Source organism: Antechinus flavipes, chromosome 4 (genome assembly GCF_016432865.1).
Source record: "Antechinus flavipes isolate AdamAnt ecotype Samford, QLD, Australia chromosome 4, AdamAnt_v2, whole genome shotgun sequence".
NCBI classification, from domain to species: Eukaryota; Metazoa; Chordata; class Mammalia; order Dasyuromorphia; family Dasyuridae; genus Antechinus; species Antechinus flavipes.
Genome location: NC_067401.1, coordinates 484718707 through 484731613, shown reverse-complemented (window position 1 = coordinate 484731613; position 12907 = coordinate 484718707). Strand labels below are relative to the sequence as shown.

The following is a 12907-nucleotide window of genomic DNA, read 5'->3' as shown; positions in this document are numbered from 1 at the left end:
CTTATGATTCTATGACTAGCTTTGAGCTTCATATTGAAATCTCCTAAGTATCTCAAGCTCAAGATCAAAAAATGTGAATAATTATTTTCTCTCCAAACTCCAAATTCCTCACTTCCTATTTCTTTTGCAAATATCTTTATATATTTGTCGAACCAAATTCACAGTCTAAAGCATCTCTGACTCTTTACCTTCCCTTCTAACCCATATTAAATCAGTAACTGAGTCTTGTCAATTCTACTTCCTCATCTCTCACACAGGCCCTTCTCTCTCAAGCATTAACAGTGGCTCCCTATTGCCCCTAGAATAGAATACAAACTTCTCATCTTGGCATTCAAAGCCCTTTACAATTTGACTCCAACCTACTTAATTCATATTATTGCCTTTCACTTGCTTTGCATTCCAGCCAAAATGATGTACTTGTGGTTCTCTTAACCCAGCTTTCTGTCTTCCATATTTGTATGCACTACCTCTTAATCTCTGTCTCTTCATATCTCTAGATTCCTTTAAGCTTCATCGCATATGCTGCCTCTTATGAAGAATTTTTTAAAATTCTGCTTCTTTAAGTATTTTCCCATCTCAAAATTTACATTTACATGATGAATACTTCAGCAGAATGTTAGGTCCTTCAGGGAAGGGATATTTCTATTTTGCCTTTGAACTGTCAACACCTAAGATGGCATCTTGCACATAGTAGGTGATTAATAAAAGTTATTGTTGAATTAGAGCTGAAGCCCTTCTCATTTTGGTGGAATTCTTTGCCTTCCTTCAAGGACTGGCTTTGATGCTACTTCTTGAATTACTACTTTCCCCATGTCTCCATTTTGATTTATTTTCCCTCTACAATATACTGTCTGTGGGATTTTAGGTAAGTCACTTTACTTTTCTGTGCTCTATATAAGACTTTAAGACAATTTAAGTTACAGAAGAGGTGATGATTTGCATTGGTAGAAGGTGTTTCCTCCCTTGCAGTAAATCTTAGGGTCAAAGATACACACTATACCTATGATTTCAGCATCTTCCTGGCACACACTTAAGACTTCATACATGTTTTTGAACTAAATTCCATTTAATTCATTTCCTAAATAGGAGTCAGACTGTGAGAGTGGACTGGAGAGGATATTTTGATATTTGAGAAGTGACTTTACATGCTGGGGGTCTTCTACTATTCCTGGATAATCTAATAGATCTAGACTTCTGTGATTTTCCAGGAAATCTCTTGTCCCAGCCAGTCCAGAGAGAGCTTGATCAAAATAGTCTCTGTTTATTGGTTAATTGATGGGATTTAGGAGGAAAATGGTCTAAGTACATGGCACATTTGACTCTGGGGCTTATGAGAACTTTATCAGTGCCAACTTTGCATGGACCTCTTCCTTCTTTTAGCCAAAAGCCTAGACTTTTTATGATAAAAAGTAATAAATGGAGACATTTTCTCAATACCTCAGAAAAATGCTTCTCTTCTTTATTGTAATCTTAGATTACCAAATATGTATCAAATAAGATAATTCACCACTCCCCAGACTTATAGGCTATATATGTGCATACATATATGCATGCATTTATATGTTTATGTCTGTTTGTCTATCTGTGTCTGTTTTTCTCTAAATTCTGCACTTAAATTCATCACTTCTGTCAGGAGGTAGATAGTATCTTTTTATCATCAGTCTTTGTGGATCAGCCATTGTATTGATCCAAGTTCTAAAAGATCTCAAAGTTGTTGGTCTTTGCTATGCTCTTCTTATTGCATAAATTCTTCTCCTATTCTGCTCATTTTATTCTTCATTTTTTAATAAAAATCTTAAATTAAAAAAAATAATATTGGTGTTATAGATAAATTGTTCTCCTGGTTCTGTCTATTTCATTCTTCATCAGTTCATGTGATACCTTTCATGTCTCTTTGAAATCATCTACTTCCTAATTTCTTATAATATTGCTATCATATTAATCTACCACAACTTAGTCATTCCTCAATTGATGGGCATTCTTTTAGTTTCTGGATATTGGTTTTTTTTTTTTTTGCCTTCACAAAAAGAACTTCCATAAAATTTTTTGTACAGATACAGATAAGATTTATTCCATTATTTTGAGGTATAAGCTTAACAATAGTATAGTTGGTCAAAATTCATGCACTATTTAGTACCTTTTGGTATATAGTTCAAATTTGCTTTCTAGGAAAGTTTGTAGACCTTTGATGACTTGTGATTCTGCTCTTTTATAACTCACAAGATAATAGCTGTCTCTAATAAATCTTCCCTTAAAAGCAGGAAGTAGCAAATACAAAAATACAAAGAACAGTCTCCTATTTATGGGTCACATGTTGGATTCATGTGAGAAGATCTCTTCTCATCCAGAGTCTTACTGCATGTCTCTCTCACTGAAACACTGCCAGTAAACAAAGAGAGACTTAGTGCCTTTTGAATGCACCCTAGTTCTTACTCAATAGCCAATTAAAAGTTGATCTCTTTATCATGTGGTTAGTGGACTAGAACCCATTACAGAATGTCTGCACATATTCCATATTTATATAGTCCATGTAGGACTATATCAACTGCACATGCTTTCTATTTCTTTAAGTATTAGGCTTCCCAGTGCCCTGTTAAACTCATATTTGTACCTGGTGTGTCTCCCATTCTTTGTCAGTAGAGGCTATTTAATTCTTTGTATTTGTATCCTCAGCACCTCTCAAGGTATCCAGCATATGGGAGGTACTTAATATATGTTGCTTGACTGATCAATTGGCAATCTCATTAGTTCTCATGGATTCAATTGTTATCTTTAAGTGGATAATTTCAAGATCTATAGCTATAAACACTGTTTTTCTCTTGAGTTCTAGTCAGTTTTAAAGACCATTTTCCTATTAAATATTTCCAGTTGAATGACAGAAAGCACCTTAAAATCAAAATCAACAATTTAGAGCTTATTATATCCATTAATCTTCCAATAAGGGTCAAATAATCCAAAATTTTCCCTCTTTCTAACATAATTCTTTTAAGGGTACCATCATCTTGCCAATCACTCAGACTTGTAACTTAAAGTTAATTAAGTCTTCCTTTTCCTGCACTCCAGTTCTATATTCTTTCAGATATTATGTCCTGCCAATGACGCCTCTATAAAATCTGTCATATCTGTTCTTTTCCTAATTCAGACTTACCACTTCTCTCATGCACACTGAAATCACCTCCTAATTTATCTCTATGATTCCAGCATCTCTTTATTTCACTTTATCCTCTATATAGCTTTACTCTCTGGACTTTACTACCATGTTTCAGCTACCTTCTCTCTCTAACTCCTGGAGCTCCCTTATTCCACTGGTAATTTTTTCCTGCTACCTACATTTTGAAGAAGGGCTAAGACCAGCTGTGCTTCCCTCTTTGGATTTTGGCATCATGTTTTATTCACCTTTTCTTTTTGCTTTCTTCAAGACTCAGCTATCTTGTCCTGTATTTCCTAGTATTTTGCCCTTATTCTACCTCTACTCTGTATTAGTGAACTCCTGGAAATTCCATTTTGAGGAAGAACCCAGACTGGCCATGTTCCACTTTTCAGACTTTGTTACTATGTCTCTGAGAAGGTTCCTCCCTAATCTTCTCTCATTTTCAGATCTTTTCTGTATATTATCTTCCTCCATTCTATTGTAAGCCTTTGAAGGCAGGGACTTTCTCTTTTTGCATATGTTTGTGGTCTCAGTACTTAGCACAGTGCCTGTCATGTAATAAATTATTAATAAATGCTTATTAACTAATTGATTGCTCAAGTGATTCAGTTCTGACCAAGTTACTCCTCTATTCAGGAAGCTCCAGCAACTCCCAGTTAACTCTAGGGTCATATATAAACATCTTTCCTAGATATTTAAGACCCTTTATGATCTTGCTTCAGCTTGTCTTTCCAGTTTTACTACATATTATTTTTCATCCTCAAAAACCATCACTCTCCTGATCTTCTTTGTTACTGTTGACATAATGTGGAGGTATCTTCCTGGTCACCCAGATTCAAAACCTTGGTGTCAAAGTCAAGTTTTTAATCTAGCTCATTTACAAAATCCATTCAGTTCCCAAATCTTGTGAAGTTTTTTCTTTATAATATCTTCTGCATACATTCACAATATTTTCTACACATTCACACATACACACACACACACACTCCCCTAGTTCAGGATTTCATTACCTCTCTCCTAGATTATTGCAATATCCTTCTGATTGTTCTTCCTGCATCGAGTATCTCCTTGCTCCAATTCATTCTCCGCATAGCTGGTAAAGTAATTTTCCTAAAGAAAATAGTTAATAAACTCAGTGATTCCTCTTGGATCAACTATAAACTCTTTATTGGGCCTTTAAAGCTCTTTATAATCTGGTTCCTTTCTACTTTTGCAGTCTTATTACATGTCACTTCTATCTACACACTGTATAGCTCAGTCTTACTGTTCTATTGGTTGTTTCTCTCAGCACTCCATATTCCTTGCCCCACTTCTTGCCTCTGACTAGAATGATCTTCTTCATCTTATCACCTGAGCCACTTGGAATCTTTGGCTTCCTTTGAGACTCAACTGTGTTGTCTTGTTTTTCTTAGTCCTTCCAACTGCTAATCTTTTTCCCTCCAAGATTGTCTCCTATCTATTTTGTATGTTTCTTGTTTGTATTGAGTTATATGAACAGTACCTCCCCTATTAGAAGGCAAACTTTCTGAGGTCAAGGACTTTTTTTTCCTTTCTGTTTTGTCATATAGCACAATCCATGGAGCAAAATAGATGCTTAATGAATTGTTGACTAATTGATCATGCACTTTCCTTTCTAGCCAAAGTGACCTACTATATTATTCCCTCTTCATGGTATTCTATTTTCCATGTCTCTCCCTTTACTTAAGTTTTTTGTCCTTAGCTTGGAATGTACTCCTGTAACTCTACTTTGGAGAATCATTAAATTATTTTTATATTATACATAAATTAATACAATTATGTATTATGTAATGTAATATATAATATATAACACATAATATGGTTATATATTATAAAATTATATATATATGGAGAAAGAGAAAGAGAGAGGGAGGGAAAGAGAGAAGAGAGAAAGAGAGAAAGAAGGAGAGAGAAAAGGAGAGAAGAAAGAGGGAGGAGAGAGAGAGGGAGGAAGGGAAGGAGGGGAGAGAAGGGAAGAATGGGGGAGAGAAGGGAGAGATGGGAAGAGAGAATACATAGTAGAAGGAACTGCAGTTAGTCTGTGACTTTTCTTGTTCATGAATGAAATATCATTAGAAAGGATGCCACAGGATTAACTCTGCACCTGTTGGTGATTGAGTAAGAATCATTCGTCCATTGACAAGTGGAAACCAATACTTTCAATTTCAGGAGAAACAGAAGATGAAGAGATCTACAAATAGTTTGCCCCATGGTTGTAAGACTGTTAGATGGTATCTACCACTCATTTATACACACCTTAGGGAGAGCGCAATGAGGAGTAAGTTCGTTTGCTGTCAGAAACCAGCCAGTGGATAAAAGCATACTATGAAATACAAAATACCCAAAGAAATTGCTTGGAGTTTTACAAAGTCTATACCCTACACTTGGAGTGAGTTGGATTCTTTAATCAGTGGGAAGAGAGAAAGCATGAAGAGTTAAAGAGTGACCCTTAAGAAAGTCCCTTCCACTAATGGCAGATGGACAGTTGGCATTGGATAATGGTCATATAGAAAGAATCTCAATTAAGATATAGAAGAAGAGAAAATTGATTGGTTTTCTTGACAGTTGGGACAACTTCCCCAGACTGCCATGGCCTAAGGGATCAGTGTCTGAAGGCTAAACCAGTGGCATTTATGTTGTGTGGGAATTCAACTGGTGAGGTATTTACTAAATAAAAGAGGAAATAAAAGGATCTCTAAGTGTTCTGTGCGTAAAGAAACGGAAAATACTTTCTTTTATGATTTTTGGAGAATGGAATCATAGAATTTGACAGAAAAAACCTCAGTAACTATTAAGTTCACATTACATGAATGGAATCCCTTGCAATAGTATGCCAACAAGTGATCATCCAGCCTCTGCTTGAAGACCTCTAGGGAGTGGAAACTCACCACTTTTTGAAGCACTTTGGGATAACTCTGATTTCTAGGAAGCTTTTTTTTCTGACATAAAACCTAAATTGGCTCCTTTACAATTTCCAACCATTTTTTCCTCTGGGGTTTAACAGAACAAATCTAATCCCTCCTTCATTTGACAGGTCTTTAAATACTTGAAGACAGCTATCATGTCTCCTCTCCTGATTCCTACTCCCTTTCTTCTATTCTCTAGGCTAAATATCTGTAATTCCTTCAACTGATTCTTATATGACATGAATTCATGACCTTCCTCATCCTAATTGCCATTTTCTGGACACTTTCCAGCTTGTCAGTGTCCTTAAGTTGTGGATCTCTAAATTAAACACAATACTCCAGATAAAGTCATAGGAGGACAGAGTACAGTACATCATTTCCCTTCTCCTGCAAGCTTTGACTGCTTTAATTTAATTTAGGATCAATGAACCTTTTTGGTTGCTGCATCACAATACAGTACTAATTGACATTGAACTTACAATCCACTGAAGTCCCCAGATCTTTTTCAGAGAAATTGATGTCAAACCATTCCCCCTCAACTTATATTTATGAAATTGTACCCAAGATTTCCCTCATTTTCTCTCCATTGATTTGAATCTTATATTCAACCCAGCATTCTAACCGGTCACTATTGTTTTGGATCCTGACTCTTTAATCCAGTGTGCTAGTTGTCTTTCCAAAGAATGCTTACTGTGTGTGGGCCAACAGTAGGTGAGATTATGTTCTAATACTTTTATATAAAAACCCAATTCTTTTGTTCACTTCTATACTTGTCTTCAGAACATTAAATAGAAAAAAATAATGCAAGATGACTTGTCCTAGAGCTCCACTAAAAAGATGAGAATTTATTTTCAGTGATGATGATGATGATGATAGTAATAATGATGATGAGGATGGTGATGATGATAATTTTGATGAGGTCCTGAATGCTGTTTTGGAAGGAGAAACTAAAAGGTTGATCCTGAGGCAAGAAGGCAAAAGGATCTGATAGAGGTCAATTTAACTCCATGGTCCCTTTCTGGGGAAGTCATCCAGTCTGAAATCCAAGTTATGTCAAACCCTGAGATCTACCCTCTGTAGAGGTCCTTGAGCAGTCTCACCTTGCCATACCTTGTCAGAAATCCCAGTCATTCCCTGAGGTTAAATTATCCCTGTAAAATCTGCTTATGGGCCATCCCATGACTGCTCCCTTCCTGTGGGTCAGTCCACCATGACAGGGACTCTGTCTCATGGTGCTTTTCCTCTTTCTCTTCCCCTATTCCATGTGAATCTTCCCTAACTCCACTATGCTTCCAAACCCCACTTCTCCTTACAGCTAATTAACCGTTACTTTTAGGGGGCTAAGTCCCTTTCAGGATTTAGCTTGCCAGTGAAAGGCATTCCCCAACCTCATGGGGTGCTTCCTTTCTACTGGGTAATGGGGATTTCCACTGAGGAACTTGTCTTTCATATGCTCTCCCAACTCTATTTCATATTTACCATTCCTGGTATCTACTTGTGTCCCTTCATTTTCACATGACGGAACCTCAACTTTTGGTGTCTACCATCATGTGGTGTCTATATCCACTACCTCATGTTGCTCCTTAACTCACATCAATATCATTGCCTTTTGTTATGTTCCCAAAGTTTTATTGTAAATTGTGTAAAGTGCTATCTAAACAGATCTGGGGAAAAAAGTGATATTTATTCTATTTCTGACTGGTCTAGAAAAGAATTGCCTACCAGAATCCATAGAATCATAGAATTATTGACCTGCTGTTAGCTTACCTCTGAGATTATATTTAAGTATCAAGGCTCTCAACTTTTAATTGGAAAATAAGGTTGGCCTTGTACCTTTCTCTTATGAACATGAGTGCACTCTATGATAGCAACTATCCATAAGAAATATAGAAGATGTCCCCGTCAATGAAATTCAGAGAAAATTCATATGTTTGAAAGGGTAGACTTTCTTTCCCCTTTAAAAGGCAAGTCTGCTAATGCTTATTTCAGTTTTTTCCCTCCGAGGCAACTGGGGTTAAGTGACTTGCCCAGGGTCACACAGCTAGGAAGTGTCAAGTGTCTGAGGCTAAATTTGAACTCAGGTGCTCCTGACTTCAGGACTGGTGCTCTATCCACTGCACCACCTAGCTGCCCTTATTTCAGTCTTAATGATTTCAGTTTTCCCCCTTCAATAAAATCTCCTTTGTGACAAGAATATTTAAACAGCGCAAATCAAGAAATTGGTCATGAAAAGCACCATGAGACAGAGTCTCTGTCATTATGGACTGACCAACAGAAAGGGAGCAGCCATGGGATGGCCCATAAGTAGATTTTATAGGGAAAATTTAACTTCAGGGAATGACCGGGATTTCTGACAAGGTATGGCAAGGTGAGACTGCTCAAGGACCTCTACAGAGGGTGGATATCAGGGTTTGACATAACTTGGATTTCAGACTGAATGACTTCCCCAAAAAAGGGACATGGAGTTAAATTGACCTCTATCAGAGCCTTTTGCCTTCTTGCCTCAGGGATCAACCCTTTAGTACCTGTACCTGTAGTCTATCACCTTTTTGCCAAGAAAAAAGAGGGATGTTTCGTTAATAATCATATGAAGTTTATTGGTCACTGCATTGATGAGAGTGCCAGTGTTTTTCCATCTTGTTTTGCTTTAGATTATTGTATATTGTTACTATAGATTATTATATAACATATAATTATATGTGTTTATTCATTCTTCTCTTGGTTTGGTGTATTTCCTTCTGTATGATTTCATACAAGTCTTCCCAAACATCTCTGAAATCTTAATGTATACCATTTTTATGATATAATAGTATTTCATGACATTTATATAATTGAAGTAATTCTTTCCCAATCAATTAACACTCTCTTTCTTGTATTTTGTACCTCTTTCTACTTTTTATAAAAATACAAAATGCATATTTTATACATACCAAAATGTGACTATAATTATTTTTAAATATATGGGAACTTTCCCTTTATTTTTGACCTTTTTTTGTGGTTTATTGGATGTCCTCTTCTCTATCGGTACCACCCTAAAGTATAATAGGCTTAGAGTTAGGAAATCTATATTTACATGTTCTTTCTACCATTTAATAATCATATGATCTCAAATATTGTTTCACCTCTATAAATTTCAATTTCTTCATTGTGATTAATTATGTAGCTTTGAGAATAACTAAAATATTTCTTCATATGTTTTGTTTTATGTCACCTGCATTTTCCTTTCTTTTTCTTCTCCTTTCTATTTTTTAATCTAAATTTTCCTTTCTATTTTTCTCAAAAAGCAATAGGAATTTTAGTATGACAAATAAAAAAGAGAAGGAAAAGGTTCAGAACGCCTAACACATATATTTAAAAAGTTTAATGTTTTATGTAGTGTTTCATATCCATATTGTGTGGCAGTTAGGTGGTATAGTAGAGTACCAGACTGGAAGTCAGGAAGATTCATATTCATTCAAACTGGCCTCAAAAACTTTCTAGCTATGTGACCCTGGACAAGGCACATAATTCTGTTTGCCTCAGTTTTGCATAAGCTGGAGAAGGAAATTACAAACCATTTCAATATTTTTGCTAAGAAAAACATGAAAAAGCCCAAATGGGGTCACAGAGTCAGACATGACTGAAAATGACTGAATAATAACATATCCTTAGTCTCCCACCTTCCCACAAAAGACCAAAATCAACCCTCTTTCTCCTCAACAAAAACTCTTCCAAAACTTGTGTAGAGATGGTATCTTTTTATTATAATTTCACAGCAATAAGTTTCAGTTTTCATTGTGGTGATTCCTTCTGTTTATTTTGTAAAAACACTGTGCTAAGCCCAGTGATATTGATACAAACCAAAAGAAAAGCAGGTTTCCCATCCCCAAGAAGTCTATATTCTAAATGAGAGAGGTAACATACAAACAAAAGTTGAAAAAGAAGGGGAACATGTGCAAAAATGTTTGTGGCAGCCCTTTTTGTAGTGGCAAGAAACTGGAAACTGAGTGGATGCCCATGAGTTGGAGAATGGCTGAATAAGTTATGGTTTATTAATGTTATGGAATATTATTGTAATGTACGAAATGATCAGGACGATGATTTTAGAAAGACCTGAAGAGATTTATATGAACTTATGCTGAGTGAAATGAACAGAACCAGGAGATCATTCAACAACAATACAATATGATGATCAATTCTGATGGACATGGCTCTCTTCAATAATGAGATGATTCAAATCAGTTCCATGATCTTGTGATGGAGAGAACCATCTGCACCCAGAGAGAGGCCTGTGGGAATTGAGTGTGGGTCACAAATAGCATTCTCACTTTTTCTGTTGTTGTTTGCTTGAATTTTATTTTCTTTCTCATTTTTTCCCTTTTTGATTTGAGTTTTCTTGCTCAATGAAATAATTGTATAAATATATATATGCATATATTGGATTTAACACATATTTTTTACCATGTTTAACATATATTGGATTATTTGCCATATAGGGGAGGGGGTTGGGGAAAAATTGGAACACCAGGTTTTGCAAGGATTACTGTTAAAAGATTATCCATGCATATGTTTTGAAAATAAAAAAAAGCTTTAATTAAAAAAAAAAAGAAATAGAGGACGAAGGGAGAAATGTGAAGGGAATGTTGTTTTTGACGTCTCTGTCCTAGGAACTGGGAGGGGAGTGAGAACAGGCTGATCTGGGTCCTTCCAAAATGTGGAGGCTCCAAGAGGAGTTTACAGATGGATAAGGGGATTTGGGGGAGCTGGTCTTGTCAAGAAATATTCCAGAGCAAGTCTGCTTTAGTGGTGTGGGCTGCTCCTGGGTAAAGTAAAGTTTTATAGCATGTAAATCAAAGTTTTCACATTTCATTGATTTGTGACTCAGTCAATGTCTTTACTCCTCTTCCAGACTTTCTGGACTTCGAAACCATGCTTCCTTCACTGCTGCCTCATCCTAAAACTTTCCTCAGAGCCTGGAGTCCTCAAAGAGCTTGCGTTCTAATGGGGGAAGACAATACATAAAAGGAAACTGAAAAGGAGAAGTGGGAATAAGGTCCTTGAAGCTGGGCTGGGGTGAGTAGAGACAATCTTATGGAGAAAACCCAGCAGTGTAGCTAAGAGAAAGAGGGATGTGGACGTTTTGGGCTTAGCTTACTTCTTAGATATTGGAGGTTCTTGGAAGAACCAGCAATCAGAAGATGAGAGGCCTTGGAGTGGAGAGTGAGCTTCATGGGTGAAGAGGTTTCTATGGCCTGGTTCAGTGAAAAGTCAGGACTGAAGTCTAAAAAGGACTGATCCTCCTACAAAATGCCTCCACATCACCCATATATATGCCTTCCCTTTAAGAGTAGCTCCAATTCACCTTGTATATATCTCGTTTGTCCATAGTTGCTTCCATGTGGTCTCCCTATTAGAATATGAATTCCTTAAGGGCAGGAATTATTTTTGCCTGACTTTTCTCTAGTGCTTAACATAGCGTTAAGTCCTTAATAAATGCTTGTTGATTTGACTTCACTTAATTTACTTGGGACATAGTTTGTATCTACTTCCCTGTGCACCTACTTGTTTTCCCTCCTGGAATGTAAGTTCCTTGAGGTCCAGAACTCCTTCACTTTTGTCTTTGTAGTCTCTGTACTTAGCTCTGTACTATAGAGTCCCCATAGTAGGCACTTAACAAATGCTTCTTGAATTTAATTGAATTGAAATCTTTCTGTTTCCTGGGAAAGCATTAATATTTTAAAAGAGAGTTGGGAAAGAGGCCTTTTTTTTTTTCCCAGAGCTAGTCATTGAAATGCCCCCATCACAACCAGGCCATCCTCAGCTTGTGTTCCTGGAGGATTTATAGAGCTGTCAAATGATAATTGGACTGAAGGGCTAGATGTAGTTACCCAAACAGAATTGTTTCCCGTCTTCTGTTCCGAGCAGTCGAACATTTTTATAGTCAGCTTGGTGAAAGGTGTGCATGCGATTGCTGTTGTGAAGCATTTTATAGAGAGGGCTAATTGACTTTTTATTTTTACTAGGAAATAACAATATCAGTCTTGCTTTGGGGACAGAAATGTGGGTGAGGTGATTTCAGGAGCCCCTAACTCAGCAAGCCCCAGTAATTATGTACCCTATTTGGTCTAAAGACAGGGAAACGACAGTATTTGAAAGCATTTTTTTTTTTTTAAGAGAGAAACTAATTTTGATTCTTCTATCCATTTCTGACCATAACAATGAACAGTCAAGGACACGATAAATCCATTCATTTATTTCAAAATTTGCAAAACAAATCCCTTCTTACACATAGTATTTGTACAACAGGAAATTATTATTCAATAAGTTGACATTTTAAACCTATTACTGCCTAAACCCATCTATTATGGAGCTATTCAGAGCACTAAGTTAACATTTACCAGAGCATTCATCCTCACATCATGGGGAGATCAAGCTGAAATCCTTTATTTCATATTCAGATCTTGTCGGGTCAGGATTGAAATCGGCTACCTTTCTGATACTTTACTGAAAAGCCACTGTGAAATCCACAAAAGAATTATTATCAAGTTACTGCAGTTATTCAGCTAGATGTTGACTTTGATATGACAAATCTCTGATCTTTAATAGAAAATTGATGGTCTTGCCCTGAGGGTCAGTCATATGCATGACCAGGATAGGCCAAGGTTTGCATTAAATTACAGCAGGCCTTGTAGTCTCATTCCCTGGCAGGCAAAGTCAAACAAAGCAAATGGATCCCTTGTTATTTGGGTCTTTCCCTTGTATTGTGTTGGCATATGGATTTAATTCTGTAATGGGGGACTGCTGGGCATGATCTGGCTTATTGATTTTCTGGAGAGAATTTTTTTTCCCTTCT

At 36.5% G+C, this 12907-nt stretch overlaps 1 long non-coding RNA gene across 2 annotated transcripts in view; it reads left to right on the top strand.

The window, feature by feature from the left end:
* LOC127563498 (uncharacterized) overlaps window positions 1-12907 on the top strand; it is a 109102-nt gene that overhangs the window by 25059 nt on the left and 71136 nt on the right. For both annotated transcript variants that reach the window (XR_007953982.1, XR_007953981.1), the window contains exon 2: window positions 10964-11127. This is a non-coding gene — a long non-coding RNA (uncharacterized LOC127563498). The remainder of the gene's footprint in view (window positions 1-10963; window positions 11128-12907) is intronic.